At 41.0% G+C, this 19,482-nt stretch overlaps 3 long non-coding RNA genes across 3 annotated transcripts; 1 reads left to right on the top strand and 2 right to left on the bottom strand.

Moving 5' to 3' along the window:
- Positions 1 to 4,630: 4,630 nt before the first annotated feature.
- Positions 4,631 to 6,075, bottom strand: LOC143109900 (uncharacterized). The gene is made up of 3 exons (XR_012983997.1): positions 5,397 to 6,075; positions 4,890 to 4,965; positions 4,631 to 4,697 (listed from the first exon to the last, which is right to left on the bottom strand). It is a non-coding gene; the product is annotated as an uncharacterized LOC143109900 (long non-coding RNA).
- Positions 6,076 to 14,430: 8,355 nt separating this feature from the next.
- On the bottom strand, positions 14,431 to 15,622 carry LOC143109667 (uncharacterized). Its single transcript, XR_012983933.1, has 3 exons — positions 15,484 to 15,622; positions 14,848 to 14,907; positions 14,431 to 14,627 (listed from the first exon to the last, which is right to left on the bottom strand). It is a non-coding gene; the product is annotated as an uncharacterized LOC143109667 (long non-coding RNA).
- Positions 15,623 to 15,817: 195 nt separating this feature from the next.
- Positions 15,818 to 17,164, top strand: LOC143109698 (uncharacterized). Its single transcript, XR_012983936.1, has 3 exons — positions 15,818 to 16,036; positions 16,115 to 16,226; positions 16,380 to 17,164. It is a non-coding gene; the product is annotated as an uncharacterized LOC143109698 (long non-coding RNA).
- Positions 17,165 to 19,482: the final 2,318 nt, after the last annotated feature.

The following is a 19,482-nucleotide window of genomic DNA, read 5'->3' as shown; positions in this document are numbered from 1 at the left end:
CAGCAGAGCAAACTCGATTTCTTCTCACAGCATCTGACAACACATACACAAAAAAAACAGAATAGAGCAATATTAATCAATCTATCACCTCATTGCTGGTGAGTCAGCTGAGTTGTGTTAATGTGCTGCTGAATCTGACTCTGTATGCGAGTCATTTGAGTCAGTTTCACCCCATTGATGGCTCTGAGTCAGTTGTCATTCAGTAATTAGTGTGTGCGCTTTTTGCCACTGATCCTGAGTCTATGTGTGCGAGTCACTTGAGTCAGTATCACCCCTTGTCAGCTTTGAATCTGCTGAGTTGTGACTTACTGACAAGTGTATGTGCTTCAGACTACTGATTCTGACTGTACATATGTGAATCACTTGAGTCAGTTGAGTCAATCGAGTGAATACTGCAATACACGGTTTAAGTAATTACGAGTTTGGACTCAGCAAGGACTCAAAGGATTCGGGTTAATGGAGACTTAGGATTCATGACTCACAGGTTAATTTATGGATCATGGTGATTGAACTGAGTGAGCAAGGGATCGCTCAGATCTATTTCATAGACCTTATTTTACAAAAAGTATTCTGAAGCCTTTTGGAAAGAGTAGAAGTAGGGAGGGCAGTAGATATAAAAACGTACCAATTACCACTGCCTTTAACTGAAGCTGTTCGAAAGCTATCTTTCCATTCAACCCTCGCCAGGTGATAGCTTTTGCAAAGTCATTTTTGATATCCTGCTTCAAAATTCGCCACACTGTCTCTTTAACTGTGGCACCCCCGGCCAATCCATGTTTGATGACCTAGAAATTATAAATGGAAAAACCAACATTGTTTTTTTATTTTGTTTTTAAATAAAACGGGTTTTATTTTACCCTACCCCAAAGAAATCAAAGGCATCTTACCAGTTAATTTTTCAAGTCTGGCAAGCTCTGGAGGTCACTCTCAAGTAGGGTTACCAACTTTCTGATATGAAAATAAGGAACGGGGGGGGGGGGGGGGGTAATACACTTCAGTATTTGTTTATCTTGCACAGATGCACTGTAAAACTCTGAGCAAGACATGTCATCTCATGCTACTAGGCTATCAGCGTAATATACGTGACTCACAGTGGCTCAAACGAAAAGTGCATTCTCTGTTGGGATAGTGATGACAGACAAACTGAGAGGGATAAAGGACAGCAGCAAAGTTTCCCTTTATCTCATACAAATCGTGAATTTTTCATTCAGTCTAACTTACACTGTAAAACATTTTTTGTGAAATTTACGGTAAATTACTGGCAATTAAGTTGCCAGCTAATACCTGTAGAATTACAGTAATGTCCAGTATTACTGAATTACAATACATTACTGTAAAATAAAAACAGTACCTTACTGTAGTTGTGTTGCGATTTATTGACGTTATTTTACAGTGTTTAACTGAATAAATAATGTATAATACTGTAGTTGTGTTGCGATTTTTTTACGTTATTTTACAGTGTTTAACTGAATAAATAATGTATAATACTGTTTATTATTTACAGCAACAACCTGTGACTGATTTGCTTTACAATACTTTATTGTAAGTTACTGTAAAAAAACTGCATGCTAAAAGTACTGTAAAATTACTGTAAAATGAATGCTAAAACATGCCTAATCTTGTTTCTCATTAAATGCTTTTCAACTAAACTAATCCCCTGGAGTTAGGCTAACCATAATGATGACTGAGAAGGTTCAGAGTTAAACTTCAACTTTATTTCGAATGTAGCAAAAGAATGCCATTCATTCAACTCAGCATAATTTCACCATTATTCGATCCATAGCCCTGCTGTTTAACGTCACTTAGTGCTATCTGTAGAAAAAACAATGACAACATTTGGGACAACATAGACCGAAATAATGGCCCGGCAGCTTTCCACTTGAAGCCGGTGACTGGGTTGATTCCCACAAAGCACCTTCAAAAAAAAAAGGGGAGGGGGAGAGAGGGGGGAAGAGTGGTGGTGAGAGGGTTGGACAAGTAGATAAAATATGCTAAAAGACGAATGATGGAGTGGTGAGCAGTCTCCAGATCCAGATGGTATTTACTCACATACACAGCACATGTAGGCCGCAAGCTTCGGGGCCTTACTATGCTGAACATGAATTTGAATGTTAAAGGAGAATTCCGGTGTGATATTGACCTAAAATGTGTTGAAACATGATACCGAGTGTGAACATATGGGTCATAGCTCATCTCGGCTTGTCCCCTGCACTCCGAAAGTAATTCCGTGGAAATGCATGGATTCCAGTTGCTGCTACTGGAAGTTACTTTTGAATCTGATCCCTTATCATACGTGTTCATTCGTACTCGTCACTCGACTTATCATGACTAAATTCAAGATGGCAGCGAACGGTAAACTTACTGAAGGTACTGTCTGTATAAATCGTCTTGTAAATAAACTACCAGTGCTGTGTAAAACAGTGATTTATTTGCATGGCTAGGCCGATGCCCGAGGCCCCCCCCCGTTTGAAAACCTGTTGGTAGCATTGGCTAACTAGCGCCAGATTTCGGAGTGCAGGGGACAAGCCGAGATGAGCTATGAGACATACGTTCAAACTTGGTATCATGTTTCAACACACTTTAGGTCAATATCACACCGGAATTCTCCTTTATTTAACATTGAACATTTTCGGTTGCAGTACCTGTTTCAGCCCCATGAATAGATTTACATTGGAAATGCATTATAGGAACATGACAGTCCATGACAATGACATAGGGGAAGGTGTGACATCTGTCTATCATGTTTCATCACATGTAGAGGGCATAAGCTTTCAGAAAATGTATAGTTCGAGTGGTTTAATTGGCTTTTCCTAAAACAATAGAGACCAAAATAGTCTTTCTACTTGATTTGCCTGGTGACTCTGGTGAGAAGCTTATACATTTTGGTCTCTATTATTTACATATCTATCTTGTGACTAAACATGCAAAGACAGATGTCACACCTTCCTCTATGCCATGGACAGTGATGTTCTTCTAATGTATTCACAATGTATTAAAATAGATTGATTTTCAATGTAAATCTATTCATGGGGCTGAAACAGGTAGTTCAACCCAAAATGTTCAATGTTAATCTATTCATGGGGCTGAAACAGGTAGTTCAACCCAAAATGTTCAATGTTAACATTCAAATTCATCTTCAGCATGGTCAGACCTTCAAAAAAAAGTTGGTTCCCTTGGGAGGTGAGGGGGTGATTGTAAGGCCCCGTAGCTCATGGCCTAATTCAAATTCTAAGAAAAGACTTTAAAACAAACACTAGGCTATCACTCAAGAAACTGTGTCATCATATTTTTCATATTATAATTACCTTTGGATGAATTCAAGGACACATGAAGTCTCCTCTTGGTACTCCAAATTGAAGGTATAGAAGGTTGCAAACAAGGTGGCCAGGCCTGCAGTGAAGCTTGAATGTGGAGTCATCAACACTTCGATGGCATCCATTTGTTGGAAACAAATTTGTTCCCTGAAATGAAACCAAGAACATAAGAAACGTTTTACACACACACACTAGCAGTCAAAGGTTTGGGCTAGAGGGTGACACGGGAAGCAATTTTCACTCCCGTCCCATCCCGAGCCCGCACAAATACTCCCGTCATATCCCGATCACGTGACAGCCCCCCCAAAAAAATTCTGTCCCGCAAAATCCCGAGAGAAAGACTCCCGAATCCCGTCCCGCTCCCTATGTTGATGTCTAAAGTTATCCGACTGTTAGGCTACAGTAGCGTGCGGTGACCATACATTTTGGTAGGGCAGAAAGCCTTGTCTAACTTTTCTTTAATAGCCGATCATTTTGGGCTATATTAAAATTACATATTTTACAGTACTTTGCTGTAGGCTATGCTTAAATCATTTCATAGTTAGATCTCATCCCATCAGTTAAGTTTGCACCGTTCTCATCACGTTAAACCAGCGAAGCATAGCAACGTTGCTATGAGTAAACAAAACAATTTTTTGTGTTCCGCCAGGGTTATGCGATAAATATATTGAGGAATGCGATCGTCAAGGTGTCATGCCCCAACATTGCATGACACATTAAACTCAACGAGAATCGCTTTCCCGGACAGCTCGTGCAATTGAATAGAGTTGTCCTTTGCTGATACTTTCGCCTGTAACTGTTTCTTTGCATCCATTTTGCCTTAGGGCCTATCGCTGAAGCTGATTGATTGTGAACAGGGCAGCTGCTTGTCTTGCTCTGATAGGCTACCAATCAACAACAAACGTATTGTGGGTTGTAATTGGTTCTCTTTTCTAAAACGAAATGCCTCACGTCTTTGGGCGCACTCACTGCATTGCAGCGTCATTTTTTAAGTTAATAATCTCTGGCTTCCCGCCAGCTCCCGTTTATTATTTCCTGTCCCGTCCCAATCACGTTACCAACAGTGAAATTTACTCCCGTACTGCGGGAAACCCGCGGGAATACCGTGACCCGCGGGAGTCCCGAAAAATTGTCACCCTCTAGTTTGGGCACACCGGACTGCAGACTACAAACAAAATTGACATCTGCCACATTAAACACCCAGCAAAAGACAAATATCATACATAATACTACATTTCCTCTTAAGTTTTATTATGGTCTTATGTTGCCCTTTTCTATTTTTTACCACTACCAAAAACCTAAATTGGAACACTTACCTTGAATAACTAATCTTGGAGCATCCGGTAAAGGCAATCTCTCCAAGTCTGCAGGAGTGGCTGTTTCCTGAAACAGAAGAATAGCAAAACAAAACACAACTGATTATAGACAAACTAGACACAGACATAGACAATTTCCTGAAAGACCGTGTACAATCAGATACTCCACAAGTAAATGATTGGTTTGGGGTATTTTTATGTTGCTTTGTATGTCTACAAAACCCCAATGTGCTGTTAAACTCATGCTGATAAAACTTACAAAGAAACATAACTTGTTTCAGGATGAACGGAAGGTTGTCACGGCTTCAGGATGAACCGAACCATTTAACGTTAATCTGCAAAACAACAGAAACAAACGGTCATGTTAGAAAGGAACTAACGTTAACGTTAGATCATATGTAGCCTATTATGTTAACGTTAGAGGTGCTAGTTAGCCTATCATTTCGCTAACCTTGGCTAGCAACCGAATGCTTCAGTTCGAACCCCGCTGAAATGCTGACAGTTTTACTAACGTTAATATGTTAATCTTTTTTGTTTCAAATATACCAGTGGGCTGGTGGCGTGCGTGGCTTTCCCATGCTAGCTAGCAGCAAAGACTAGAATTTAGCGCCATCGCTAGCTAGCTAGCTAGCGTAGCCTAACGTTACTTATTGCACTACAAGCTGGCACTTTATTTGAACGTTAACAGATTGTTAAGGCGGAGCAGATTTTGTGTTTCCGTAGAAATAGCCAACTACTGCAAACGTTTCAAAAGCCATGTACTTACTATTACATCTCTTTGGGAACCGCCGTAGTGTCTTCCTCTTCAACCCACAACGTGTTCGTAGTGTCTTCTGTGTCTGTGTCTTACCGTGGGAAAGTCGTTGGGGTGTCTGCTCAATTTGCAACAATGTATGAGGTTGTCAAGGCGACCTCGGCGCAGTGCATTTGATTGCAGAAAGCTAAGCACTCGTTCACTCATTATCAGCAGAAGTTTAAAATGCAAAAATGCATTGCAAATCATTTGTATTACAATTCAAAACTAAAAAAGACAACATCACTGTATCTTTTGGAGCTTCCTGTTTGCAGTTTGCGTTAGGCTGATCGTTCTACATCCAGCCTCCTCCTGATATGTCACAAACTACACTTACCCCAAACACCACTACAAAGAAAAAATCTGAAGCTAAATGTGCATGGGGTAAATTAACAGGCAAAATAGTGGTTTTAATATGAATAAAATAAAGCAATACATAAATAGGCTACACATTCTGGTTAGGACTACAATTCGTTTAGCCTACAAAGCCTGACAAATCAGGAAATTACGGGAAAATGTTGTGGAATCTCGTTGGTCTTATTGTAATTTTGCAATATTGGACTGTAAACTGTATGATTTCCCACAATGCATTGCACATTACATCGTTTTACTGTAAAGTTAAATATACAGTAATTTCCAGTAAGATTTTACTGTAAAATTACAGCAATTTTTTACAGCGTATAATACTGATCTGTCATGTATTTGCACGAGTTGATTCTCAATAATACGGAACAAAATGCGTTCCGTATCAGTTCAATATGGAACACATCTTTTTCCTTGCAAATACGGGACGATTCCGTATTTTACGGAACGGTTTGCAACCCTACTCTCAAGGGCCATTAATGCCTGGTTGTCTGCCAGCGGAAGATAGGCCCAGTGCCCATTAGTTGTCAGATTGTTTCTGCCACTTGTCACTGCTGCCACCACAGTATGGAGATACTGGATCATCGCTATTATGTTTCTCTGCTGCTCCAGAATCATGTTTTGCTTGATGAGCATGTCAGGCAGGAGAGCTGACCAGAAACAAGGCAAAAGTTAGTCAAAGAAAGATACATTTCTTCACTATTTTATATGGTTTCAGGAGTGGCATACACTAATCCTTACATCCACACATTTGACTGCACACTCCAGTTGTGTTTTTTAATCACTGCTCTGGTGAAGAGAAGCTTGGGGAAGAGCAGCTCTCGAAAGCTGATGGACTTTCTAGCTCCCCTCACATACTGGCCCTCATACTGACTTGCACATTCCTTGTGCTCCTGCCCTGAGATCTGCCCCTGATCAACATTTGTCACCTCAAGGGCCTGGCGGATGGATGACCCAAGGGTTGTTACATTGAAATGGGTATTAAAACAAATACAGCATGATTATTTAAATGCTTACACCTGAATGTTTTTGTTTCACCTTTATAAAATTGTGAATTTGGCTTCTTAAGTTAGACAGACCATTAAAGGAGAATTCCGGTGTGATATTGACCTAAAGTGTATTGAAACATGATACCGAGTGTGAACGTATGTCTCATAGCCCATCTCGGCTTGTCCCCTGCACTCCAAAATCTGTTAGCCGATGCTACCAACAGCTTTTTCAATAGTGGTGCTTCGGCATCGGGCTAGCCATGCAAATAAATCACTGTTTTACACCCATTTACGAGGCTCAATGTATCTCCACACTTCATTGGTAGACTTCCGAGGGCCCTGACATTTAAAACGAGACATTGAGAACTTTGAAAAAGCACTGGTAGTTTACTTACAAGACGATTTATACAGACAGTATCTTCATGAAGTTTAGCGTTTGCAGCCATCTTGAATTTAGTCACGATAAGTCAAGCGACAAGTAAGAATGAACAGGTATAATAAGGGATCAGATTCAAAAAATAATTCAGTGGAAATGCATGGATTCCAGTTGCTGCTACTGGAAGAACTTTTATCTTAATATAAAAGGCCTAGTCCTATTTCTCTTCCCTTAACACAGTAGTGAGGAATATGACTGCAATTCGCCTTATTCACCCGGTGGCCATTACGAGTCTGAGGGGTACACTTGCCATTACACCTCAGTCCAGCAGATGGTGGTGGTAATGCACTCCGTTTGCAAACTGCTAAAAAACAATTCACTGAAGAACAGGCCAGTGAACCCTTCTTTAATCGGTGAGCTTTTTTTGGCAGTTTGCAAACGGAGTGCATTACCACCACCATCTGCTGGACTGAGGTGTAATGGCAAGTGTGCCCCTCAGCCTCGTTATGACAGCCGGGTGAATAAGGCGAATAACTGAAATTGTGACATTTGCACTACCTGGTCTTCTGTATCGTCTGCGGCTTTTTCTGCTGGGAGCTCAACACAGTTAAATTCAGTCCTGTTGTTGCCACTGGTAGTTTGGGACTATGTGATTCTGAACTTGCTTGAAAGGCACCCTAATGAATGGGGCTTCAGGAAGAGTTTTAGTCCTGGGGGGGTTGGTGGTATTCTGGTTCACTGTCTGACTCTATCATGCGTTTAGTCTGCCTTTAGAGACAATCACAGATAAAGAACCGTAAGTTTACAAAAACAGAGCTTTGACATAAAGCACAGCAATCTCATCTGCAATGTGTTGTTGAGTAAATATTGATTATGGTTCAAAATTAGTAGACCTCCATGAATAATGATTCATGAGTTAAAAGTTGTGGTTAGAGACAAAGACAACGGGGGGTGCTGTGGCGCAGCAGGCTACGGCGCTCGCACCATATACGGGTCCGAGTGCCCACGGGGACCCAGATTCAAATCCGACCTGCGGTCATTTCCCGATCCCACCCCATCTCTCTCTCTCCCACTTGCTTCCTGTCACTCTCCACTGTCCTGTCCAAATAAAAGGCAAAAAGCAAAAAAAAAAAAAAAGAGACAAAGACAACGGTTCACCAATACTGTTCACAGGGAAGGAAAAGCACAATAACTGAGATTTGCTGAATTGTTACTTGATCCTTCGTTGTGGCCTTTTGTCTGGGTCTACCTTCTCAGGCTCTGCCTCGGACTGAAGGTGGCAACTTTATCCGAGCCACCTCATAGTCACCTGTCAATGAGCGAGCCCTGTTTTAAAACTATTTATATATATACCTTGGTTGTTTGTGTTGGAAGCTCACAGAAGGGATCACGTGCCTGGTCCAAATCTAAACCGAAACAAAAAAGAGTAACAAACAAACAAACATGAATACACTACAGGACTGTCAATACACACAGGTAAAGATAACATACAGAAACACACAAAACACACACAAAAAAAAAACAGCGGCACAGGGCTGCTTTTAAGAAACTTACTGACACTGTATGGGAAGGTCTCAAGATCAAAGAGACTTATATCAGCAGTGTTATTTATCACTTAATCCAGGGGTTCCCAAACTTTTCAACCCGCGACCCCCAAAATAACCGTGCCAGAGACTGGCGACCCCCACTATCCCTGGATGTGACTCAAAAAATAAAATAAAATGTGCTGTCCAAACACGGGCTTAACGACAACACAAAAGAACAGAGCAGCCTGTTATGATTTTACATATAGAACTTTACTATATGATAAAAGCAGAATACCTTAGTCAAAAAATAATATCCATGAGTGCACATTATTGCTGTCATATGCAAACGTAACTTTGAAACATTACTTTAATTTCCATTTTAAAGCAACACCAAAGCACTTTTCCTGTCGCACGCACGCTTGTTTATCCAGCACTGGCTTTGGAAATAACGATGTCTACAGACAAGGTAGAGTACGTTGCATGATTTTATGAAAGTATAATGTATTGCGACATCAGAAGCAAGTGAAATTTGTAGTTTCTTATGTCTCATTCCATCGAACTACAGATCCGCTACCCGATCTGGCAAACTTGCGGTTATAGCCGATAGAGGGTCGCGAAGAGAATGCAGAAGTGCCGTTCACCCTGTTACGAGTTGATGATTTTGGAAACAATATTTTAATGTACAAAAAAGTCTTTGGTGTTGCTTTAACAGAAGAATATCTCAGTCAGGGTAATATCCACAAACTGTTGTAAACATATGTACATTGTTACTGCGCAAATTTACATTTTGGCAACTACGTTTCAGCGTTAATCTCATCTAATGAGATGAATGCGCGCTATGCGCGGAACACAGCAAGTCCATTCTTGGTTTAATTGTGGAGACGGCCACACGGAGATCATCCTCCACATTTAGACGCGATCTGTATTTGTTTTAAATATATTTCAGTGCAAAGAACGGCGTCAGTACGTCCATCGCGGCCTTAGCTGTGGATATTCCCTCTCGACTGAAATCCAGAACTCAGCAAGCGTCTTGGAATTAAAATCTGTCTTTAAAGTGCGGTCACATGACAGCTCAACCAGTTCGTCCTCCATGCCGGCCGACAGATGACTTGCGGTGGTTACAGTGAATGGTGATCTTATCCAGTCATAATTTTTCAGAATTGTATTTTTTCCAAATTTATTTGATTTATGGAAATCATTTCGCGACCCACCCCTCGCCGTCCCTCGCGACCCCCACTTTGGGAACCCCTGACTTAATCAATATGTAAATCAGTATGTTAATCAATATGTAAATAATGACTTTTCACACTGAATTCTTACTTGATCCCTCATTGTGGTCTTTTGTCTGGGCCTTCTCAGGCTGAAGGTCTGTGTGGTTCTCTGCCAGTGGCAACTTCATCTGAGCCGCCTCATAATCACCTGTCAATTAGCGAGCCCTGTTTGAAAACTATTTACTATTACTGTGTACAGGACCCTGGCTCTGTAGCCAACCCAGGAGTTTGCGGGCTTCTCCATGTTTTTCATCGCTCTATGGATTTGGTCCTTTTTGTAAGGAGGCCACCAGCAGACTCCATCTCCAACCCACAGGGATGGCACCAACTTCACCTCAGAAGTCTTCTCAAAGAGGATGATGCTGTACCTTACGACTAGTCTGTAACTGGAATGTTTTTTCCATTAATTGCACTAGTAATACACTAGGCCCATTACATTATTATGTTACAATGTACAGCTATATAAAGCTATATAAGCTCTATAAATATGTATGAAGGTATGCCATTTTGAATTTTGAGCATGACATACCTTCATACATATTTATAGTACATTGCCATGAGATGAAACCTCAACAACAAATGATAAACAATGAACGATGAACTAGAATTCACCATATTCACACGGCGGCCATCTTTCTATGACGTCATGCTCAGGGTGGGAATCCTCTGGGGAAGTCCAAACAAATAACTGTCAAAACTGTCAGCTGTTCGGTGTCTGTTATTATTAGCCCAGTTATGGCAAGATGGTACAAAAACTTAACCCATCTACCAGCCTTGACATTCCAAGAGATTGATACATGGGCAGATGAACAGGTCGGCATCCCTAAAAGAATTCAAAAAAAGGGATACAGCAACTGGATAGAAGGTTATATCCACGATGTTGAAGGTAAGACGATAACCTAACTGCTAACTTAATAACGTTTATGTAGGCTAACTGGGTTGCACTGATAAACCTGTATTAAGGTATGGCCTTGTTTATCATTTCTGTCCAGAACAAGACTCAGGCTTGCATTTATAGCCAGTGAGACCGTTTTATACGTTGATATAGCCTACTATTGAATTTTGAAGTAAAATGTTAACTTACGTAGCCTACGTCAGTGTTAACGTTAGCCTTAAACTGTCAACAGTAACAATTCTAGATGTAGGCTAAACTTCTTCTATCAGGCTACGCTGTTGGCCGATCAGGCTGTCTTACATAGGCTAGCCTATAATTTTGTTTGTGCATCCCACGTCATAGCTTAATTTATCTCCCTGTTTATCCTTTCATTTTATTGGCTTATTTTCGCGGAGATTTAACAATACGCGAGGTTGTCTATTAATGAAAGTTATGTTCTGCTTTCAGTCAGGGTTGAGGAGGATAGGACTAATGCTGTCAGGGTCAGGGCGAAGGCATACCCCAGTATGCGTAAAAATGAGCCATCTTACAGGGTACAGGTAGGCTAATGATGTCAAATTAGCATTCTATATATTTTTTTCCCTAGACGTGTGTGGTCTGAGCATCAACAGGCACAAAGACTTAAGCCATGAACAAGTTTTAATATTATCTTTTTTTTTCTCTTGAGCACCTCACCATGTACACAGAACTACAGGCCAGTCCGGCCCTGTCACTGCAAGCATCTCATGCTTGATCACCCTCAAGCACACTGTGGATTATTTAATTTAATTTATATAGTATATTTAGTATTTAGTTTTGTTATTTTTTCTTATCTTCTACTGTCTCTATAGTACAGTGGAGTTTGGTTATATGTTTATGCTTATATGTATTCTTTATCTTCTACTGTCCTTATTGCTTGTTGTGTTTTTTATATTATATACTTTTAATTACCATTTCTGCTGTAAGTGCATGTTGTGTGTGATGTCTGCTGCTGAGACCTTTGAATTTCCCCTTGGGGATCAATAAAGTATCTATCCATCTATCAATCTATCTATCTATCTTTTACCTAGGTTGAATTGTCCAGTACTGATCAGCGGATTCAGCATACCAGCTGTGCCTGTAAAGCAGGTCTCGGGCACTGCTCACACCTTATTGGCCTCCTGTATACTCTGGCTCATTACTCAAAATTAGGATACAAATCAGTCCCCCTAACCAAAAGTAAAACCTCCTTACCCCAAACCTGGCACATCCCTTCTCGAGAATTAGGCCTAGAGCCCAAACCTGTCACTCTCTTGAAAATTAACAAGGTAAAATCCAACAAGACTGATCACAGTTCGGTAAATAAAAATTACGGTATTGGCCCAAAACTGTACTCTCCCGTCCCTTTACCCCTACCCTGTGAATCATTTGCCAGTTCACTGTTAGACAACTTAAAGTCAATTGGAAGCGACTGTCAGATGTCCAGACTTCTAGAGAACAATGCACAATATGTTACATCCCCACCGAATTTGGGAATCTCCCATTTGGATCACCTCTCACCTATCAGACCCTAACCACCCCTGATCTCTCTAACAACTTACCCACTTTTACATTTCCTGCACAGCCATGCAATTACTCTTATGTTTTGCCCGAAGTTTTATCTGAATTATATGACACTTTCAAAATTTCCTGTGATGAAGCTGTACAATTAGAAGTAGAAACAAGGCTCCAAAACAATAGCACAGTATGGCATGAAGTGCGATCCCAACGGCTAACTGCCTCAAATTTCAAACGCATCTGTTCCCGGCGTGCAGATTTTGAGTGTCTTGTCTCTGTGTTACAGAAGAAAACTAGCCAAACTAAACTCATGAAGAGAGGAATTGAGTTAGAGCCAGTGGCTGCCAAATTATATTCTGAGGTCACTGGTAATGAAATTTTCCCCTGTGGATTTGTGATCAACATTAATGCCCCCCATCTAGGCTGCACACCTGACCGTAGAGTTACTGATCTGAATGCGGATCCTTGCCATGGCCTACTTGAAATAAAATGCCCAAACCAAGAGTGTCATACAAACTGCTCATACCTGAGAAGAAAGAGGATGGAACCTTCTCCCTTAAGCATGGGCATGAATATCACTTACAAATCATGGGACAGATGGCTCTTACAGGAGCAAAATGGTGGGATTTTTTTGTAATGTGCAAGGAGGATTACCATCTGGAGAGAGTGCACTTTGATGCTGTTTTATGGGAGGACATGAAAGCCAAACTAGATCAATTCTTTTTTGAATATGTCTTGCCAACTCTCGGCCATTAAGTGACCACAGCCCCATTGTTATGTATATACTTTGTTAATAAAAATGTATTTCTTCATCTGTAGCTATTCACCTTATTGATGTCCATGTTGTAAGCTAATTAAGCATCATCATTTAAAGCCAAAGTTTAAATGCATTGCAAGTAAAATAACTACATCATGCTACTTTAGAATCTATTCAGTTTATTAAAATTCCAGTTAAGAATGTTAAATGTGATGACTAACATAACTCCATGCCTAAAAGAGTGGCCCTTGAAAATTGGTCAGCATGGCACAAACATACCATAGTTGGTTGACAGTCCCCAACAGAGAAAGGGGAAGGACTCCATCAAACACATGATGCTGCTTAATTCTCCCTATAGCTCTCTCTACATGTATCCTGAGTCTGGCAATTTGTTGTGTTGTGGTGACTTCCTCCCTAGTGAACGGTCTCCTCTGATTAAGAAATGGTGGCACAACAAGTGAAGCATTGATAGGTGACAACAGATCTCCAATATGAAACCCCTTGTCTGCCATTACCTCATCCCCCTCCTCAAGTAGTGACAAGATGCCTGACTGTTTGGTAATCTGCTTGTCAGAGATTGATCCCTCATAGAGACTGCTAACGGACGTTATCTCACCAGAAGGACACACACCAATCAATCCCTTTAGAGTTGTTGATCCCTTGTAATTTGAATAGGTTTCAGAACTTATTACCTTGGAACTGGCTTTCTCAATGTAAATTTCTGTGCAGTCCAAAATGACCCTTGTTCTTGGAAATGTGTCCTTAAAACACTGTGGCATAATTGCATTCACCGCTGATCTGTGTAGCCATACGGGCAATGAACCAAGCATAAAGAATAAGTAATTTGACCATGTTATTATTATCCTACTAACTGTGGATTGGGACACATGAAATCGATCTGCCAGTGATTCTTCTAATGCTCCCTCTCTTACACGGCACAGAAAGAGAAAAAACTGATCAAATAAACATAAGCCCTCTGCCCTGAAGCCCACTAGGGCCATTTCCTGACGAGTCTTATCCTGTTTGACCATTTTCTGTGCCTGATTCCACCTAAGCATGCCCTCTGCAGTTGGCTGAAGGGACAAGAACAATGCTCTCAGTGTCTCGTAATCCTATATAAAAAAGTATAGAATAGAAGAAAAAAGAAAATAGAAAATCGACACCTTTTATTTTTACTGAACAATACAGAGATCAGCACAATGTTAATGCACAAGGAAAATAAATTACTGTATGAGTTTTTTGTGCTAATACTGTAGAAAGTACTGTAGTAACAACACTAGAAAAAGACTGCATGTTTGATTATTATTCACCTGAAATCCAGTGTAGAAGGTCAACAACTTTGAATCATTTTCAAAACGCTTCAAGCTGAAACGGGATGCCTTGAGGATCTTATTCTCCTGTGTAAGGCGGGTGATCTCCTGCCGTGCTGCTTCTAGCTGATCTTCCAGTGACCGAGAGGGTTCAGCATAATCATGGTCAGGGTGGGGTGCTGGCTTAACAACTTGGCCAGCACTATAGGAGACAATGACAAATCAAAAAAAGTTCAGTTCCAATTTCATGTGTTATCACATAAGTTGTATAGTATACCATGTAAGCTACTACAGTGAATTTGTTTCATTAATGTAGATTACATGTTATACCCTGCTGCTACACATAGCCTATGTCTTATGTAGCAGCTGTGTGATATTTTGCAAGATGGACATAGGCAATACTTTATAAGTGTCTTACTTACCCAGTGTCAACTCCAGCCAGGCCTACACTGGCATCCTCTGTCTCTCCAGGAGGTTCATTGCTGTATATGTAATCATAAAACATGAGAAAAACTACAATGAATCAACACTTTGTAACTTAGACCAACCAATAGGACAAGGCTACATGACGTTAGGAGACGTATGAAACAAACTTCATTAACTGACCTCTCTACCTCTATAACTCTCATTTGTCTTTTATGCGATGTTTTTGTCCAAGCAAACAGCTGAGGGACACTTCCTGGCAGCAGGCACGTTTTACCAGACTCATCGTGGTGCACAAAACACTCCTCAGCGAAATGTTTGCCACAAACTTTTGTGTTGGACGTAATCTGCACGAACAACACACAACAGCCTGCCTGTTAGCTGCAGTTAGCCTACAGTGACCAGGGCTTTCCCTGAAGTCGGTAAGACAAGCTTAGGCCCTACTGCTTGAGACGTGGCATTTCTATCGAGGGTGTTCACAACATCCAGTCTACCATACATAAATAAAACCACATCATGTTTGCGGCTGATCTAACAAGTAGTGATAACGTTACAAATTGGGTTACTAGCTATCATTACAACATTAGCCTGAAGTTAAGCTAACCGGTTGGGTAGCTAGATAATTATGCACTTACCTGGAAAAATGTGCCGATGTCTCTCCTAATTTTTGATATCCATTCTCTCTTCAGTTTGGTGTCTGTCGGGAACCGGTGGAACGAAAGTTGTTTGTCTTTTTCCCGTCTTTTGTAGGAATTACACCGAGGCACACAGCAGTAAGACATATTTGCGACTGATACACACAACCGTAACTGTTTTTTTCAGAACTCGAACTTCCCACCCTGAGCATGACGTCAAAACAAGATGGCCGCCGTGTGAATATGGTGAATTCTAATTCTGGAATATGATGGTACTGAGTAATTAGAGGATCAGAGGTGCAAATGGGTCTAATGAAGAATGTATTGTAACCGGCAGAGTGATAACGGTCTGTGTGAAGTTTGTCCCTCCGCAGCTACGGTAGCCCCCTGACGTCATGGTGCCCAGCTAGCTGCTGAGTGGCTAACAATTCATTGGCGGCTAGGCCAGTTTCTATAAAATAGTTTTAGCGTCAGGCTAAGAGAGATTCCCTGACATCCAGATAAAACTACAGCCTTGTTACGGTTTGGATACGCGTTCCCCTGTGCAACCAAGGTATGTGAAAATGTTTATATAAGGTAGCAAGCCAAGTATTTAGTTATGTTTATCTAACACTGGGCTATTGGGAAATAGGTGTCGGACTGATTGCCAGACGCTTCCGGGTAGTCGTGCTGTGTACTACCGAAGGTCTTGGGCAAGGCACCCGCCGGGTAGCTGTACAGCGTTAAGACGCGGCATCCACAAGGTAAAGGTTTATTGTGTTACCAGGAGAACCGGTGTGTAAAATGCAATGCAAAATGAGTGTTTCCCTGATGTAATGCATGTTCTTGTTAATTGTCAAACCTTAATAATGGAAACGTATCTAATGAATATGCTGTGTGTAACAACTGTGATGTAGGATTGTGAAGACTGATGCAAGGGCTGCTTTTCTACTGTCATTTCGTGTGGTTTCCGAGTCACCTTGAGGTAAAAGAAAAAAAAGGAATGTTTGGTATGAAATGTTTGTTATACTATGTGACGTGATGTTATCTGTGCCTATGTCTATCAAGCACTAATGTTAATGCTTTTGTGTCTGCAGGCAGATTGCTCCTGCTGCTTTGCCTTGCCTAAATTAAGTGTACAGTTGCCTTTCCTTATATTTTCTTTTCTTTCTTTTGTTTGGTTATTTTGCCGTGACCTCCGTCTAGTGCCCCCCCCTCCGACTGATGTATTGGCTGTTCCAGTAGTGTGCATTGTCCTGTTAAGATTTTGCCCAGCTGTATACTGTATTTAACCGGTTAGTAATAACAACCTCCTCATCCTTGTCCCCCTTTTCAGAGTACTAGAGCAGCTGCTCATAAGAGGTTCCTGGATCCGCCTTTGCGCACTGCACCGCGTATTGTAGTGGTAACCTGCACCTCACAATATTGATTGAATCACTTGCTTGTAGTGGTTGTGCCTATGTGTGTGCGTGTGTGTATGCATTTGACTGTAGGCACCAGAGTCCAGAGCACGGTTGGTGAACTTCACGCTTATCCCGGACAGGTAACCTACCTTGACAGCGAATCAGTATTGTCCTGTACATTGTTAATGATATTGTCCCTGGTAGCAGCCAATACCAGTCTTGGTCTCCCCCTTTAGGCCCGTCCTTACCGTTCGCACCTATTGTGCCTCTGTCATAATGGTGTGGCTCTTTTAATTACATTATTGCCTAATAAAGTACTGTTATTTTTTATACTGAAAGCACGTCTCTGTCTAGTTCATCTTTGGTGTATTCCTATGAACCTGCTTGCCTGAGATCAGGTATTCAGCAGTTAATGTGTAAATTATATCTTGGTGTGAGAGGCACCAGGTGGCGTAGTCAAGAACCTTTAAGTCTAGATCTGGTCAAAGTTTCACAAGGTCACAGTATGACTGTGTTTTCCATCAGTTGCATAATAGTGTGACTTTGAGAATAAAAAACTATTTTTATTAAAAAGCAAAAAGAAAGAAAAGAAAACTGCAATGTCAATAGTGTAGGAGAGGGAAAACAGCAGAGCTGTCCCTTATCTCGAGGAATCCTGACATATATTTTAATATTACCCTCAACCTTTGCACATTGGCGCAAAAAGTGGGTATGCGCTATATGCGGCGCATAGGGGCGCAGCACCATGGGGGCGGCAAAGCGATGGTAAAAAAAAAAAAATTATATATACATATATATTTGGTATTTTCTATATGTAGCTACTGCTGTGCTTTTCTAAATAATTTCAGCATTTTCTCAATGTTAAATAACATTTTAGAGGAATAACAGGCTAGAGTAGGCGCCCTATCTCATAAGATTCCATCATAGAATTTTGACATAGAAGAGGTAGTGGGGGCGCCGTGAGCGCTGAGTGAAGTTGGCTGAGCGAGCAGATAGGCTTACGAGTAGTGAGTTGCCGTCTATGGAACAAGATGGATACAACAAATAAAGCTGTTGGTAGCTAAAAATAGAAAAAGAAAGAGGGAAAAGGAGGTGGCATGTCAAGGATTGCGACAGCAGTTAAATAAGTGGACAGTGAAAGGCAACAGGTAGGATTTAAAGTGATTATGTCTGTGCTTGGAGGCTTTCAAATAATCATGTTAACAGACTAACTAGCGTTTGTTAAGCATATGCCGATCGAAACCCCACACAGCAAAAGGACTCCGCGGATGTATGACAGCATCCGGAACGGACCCGCGAAACGGACCCGTATCGGAGTTTAAGGTCAAGACATCAATTTACTGTACAAACGTGATCACTACTCAATGGAAATATAAAATGGACATTTATGGAAAGTTACAGGTTATAAGCTATTCTGTTTTTGTTAAGTAGCCTACGTTGCCTAGGCTACTCTACATTAATTTTGAGGTCAAAACCTAATTTAGTGCTTTATCAGCCTAGGTCAGTGCAGACATGAAATATTTTATCTAATAGGCTACAACTTCAATGAAATGCTGCGCTATGCACATCTAAAATATCAGAAAATGAATAACTGGTGAATGACAAGAAGTTCAATAAAAAGATTGTTTAATGCTTATTTCTCCTACTAATCCATTTGTGTGGATGGAGGCGGAACATGTCTCCTCGTTGCCCGATCCAACCCCAGTTGAAACACCTAATTGCGTGCTTGGTGACCTCAGCGTCCGTGGCTGACCGTGTCACCATGTTTTTCCTCACAGCACCTGTAATCAAACAGATAGATATGTTTATGTTTATGGTATGTAGCATCCAAAGCCAAGTATGCTTACACAATACAATATATGAGATAGGTATTAAGGAGATTAAATTTAAAAAGAAACATGACTTACAAAGCTCCTCTGTTCGCTGCACGTTGAGGGCTGGTGTGGGGGTGGAGGGAGTTGAGGAGGGACTGCCATTCCTGGCCCATAGTGAGGTGGGCGGTGTGCGAGAGGGGGAAAAAATGTATTAAGGGACCGTTCGTTATTTATAAACGGGGTCGCCGGAGGGATTTTGAGTGCTTCAATCAAAAGTTGCATGACCCTCCCCTGCCTGCAAGAAAATTTTCAACGACCCTCCAGCAGTCTGTTCAAAAAAGACATGACCCTCCCCGGCCAATGGTCGATACCTAGCGCAATGGAGCGCTATGAAAACACATCAACTTAAACAATAGTTCTAAGCTCACCCTCTGCTTTCTGATCTTACACATCACACTTCACCAAGATGGTGGCCATTTCTGTAGATTTACTCACTAACATTGTTGTGGAAACACAATAAGCATGGAAACTAAATGCACACTTCCTGCAACTGCATTAGCCTACTTGAAATAATTTACTCCTCTAGTAAGTATTCACATGAAATAAAACAATAAAACATTGAGACCATTCAACAAAGCACACTGGGTAATAACAAATTCAACACATGAACTTGTTGCTATGGACTCGTCTCTAGGCTTCCTCAGTCATTGTAAAGCTGCCGAAGCTGAACATTATCCAAAACTCAATTTCTCAGACGAGCGTCAATTTGGGAGCTTACACCTTCCTTCTCAAATGACTTGAAA

Source organism: Alosa pseudoharengus, unplaced genomic scaffold (genome assembly GCF_046254945.1).
Source record: "Alosa pseudoharengus isolate Yale_2024_CS ecotype anadromous, Long Island Sound unplaced genomic scaffold, YU_APseudo_1.1 YU_APseudo_1.1_scf_7, whole genome shotgun sequence".
Classification (NCBI taxonomy): Eukaryota; Metazoa; Chordata; class Actinopteri; order Clupeiformes; family Clupeidae; genus Alosa; species Alosa pseudoharengus.
This window is presented reverse-complemented; position numbering and strand designations above follow the sequence as displayed.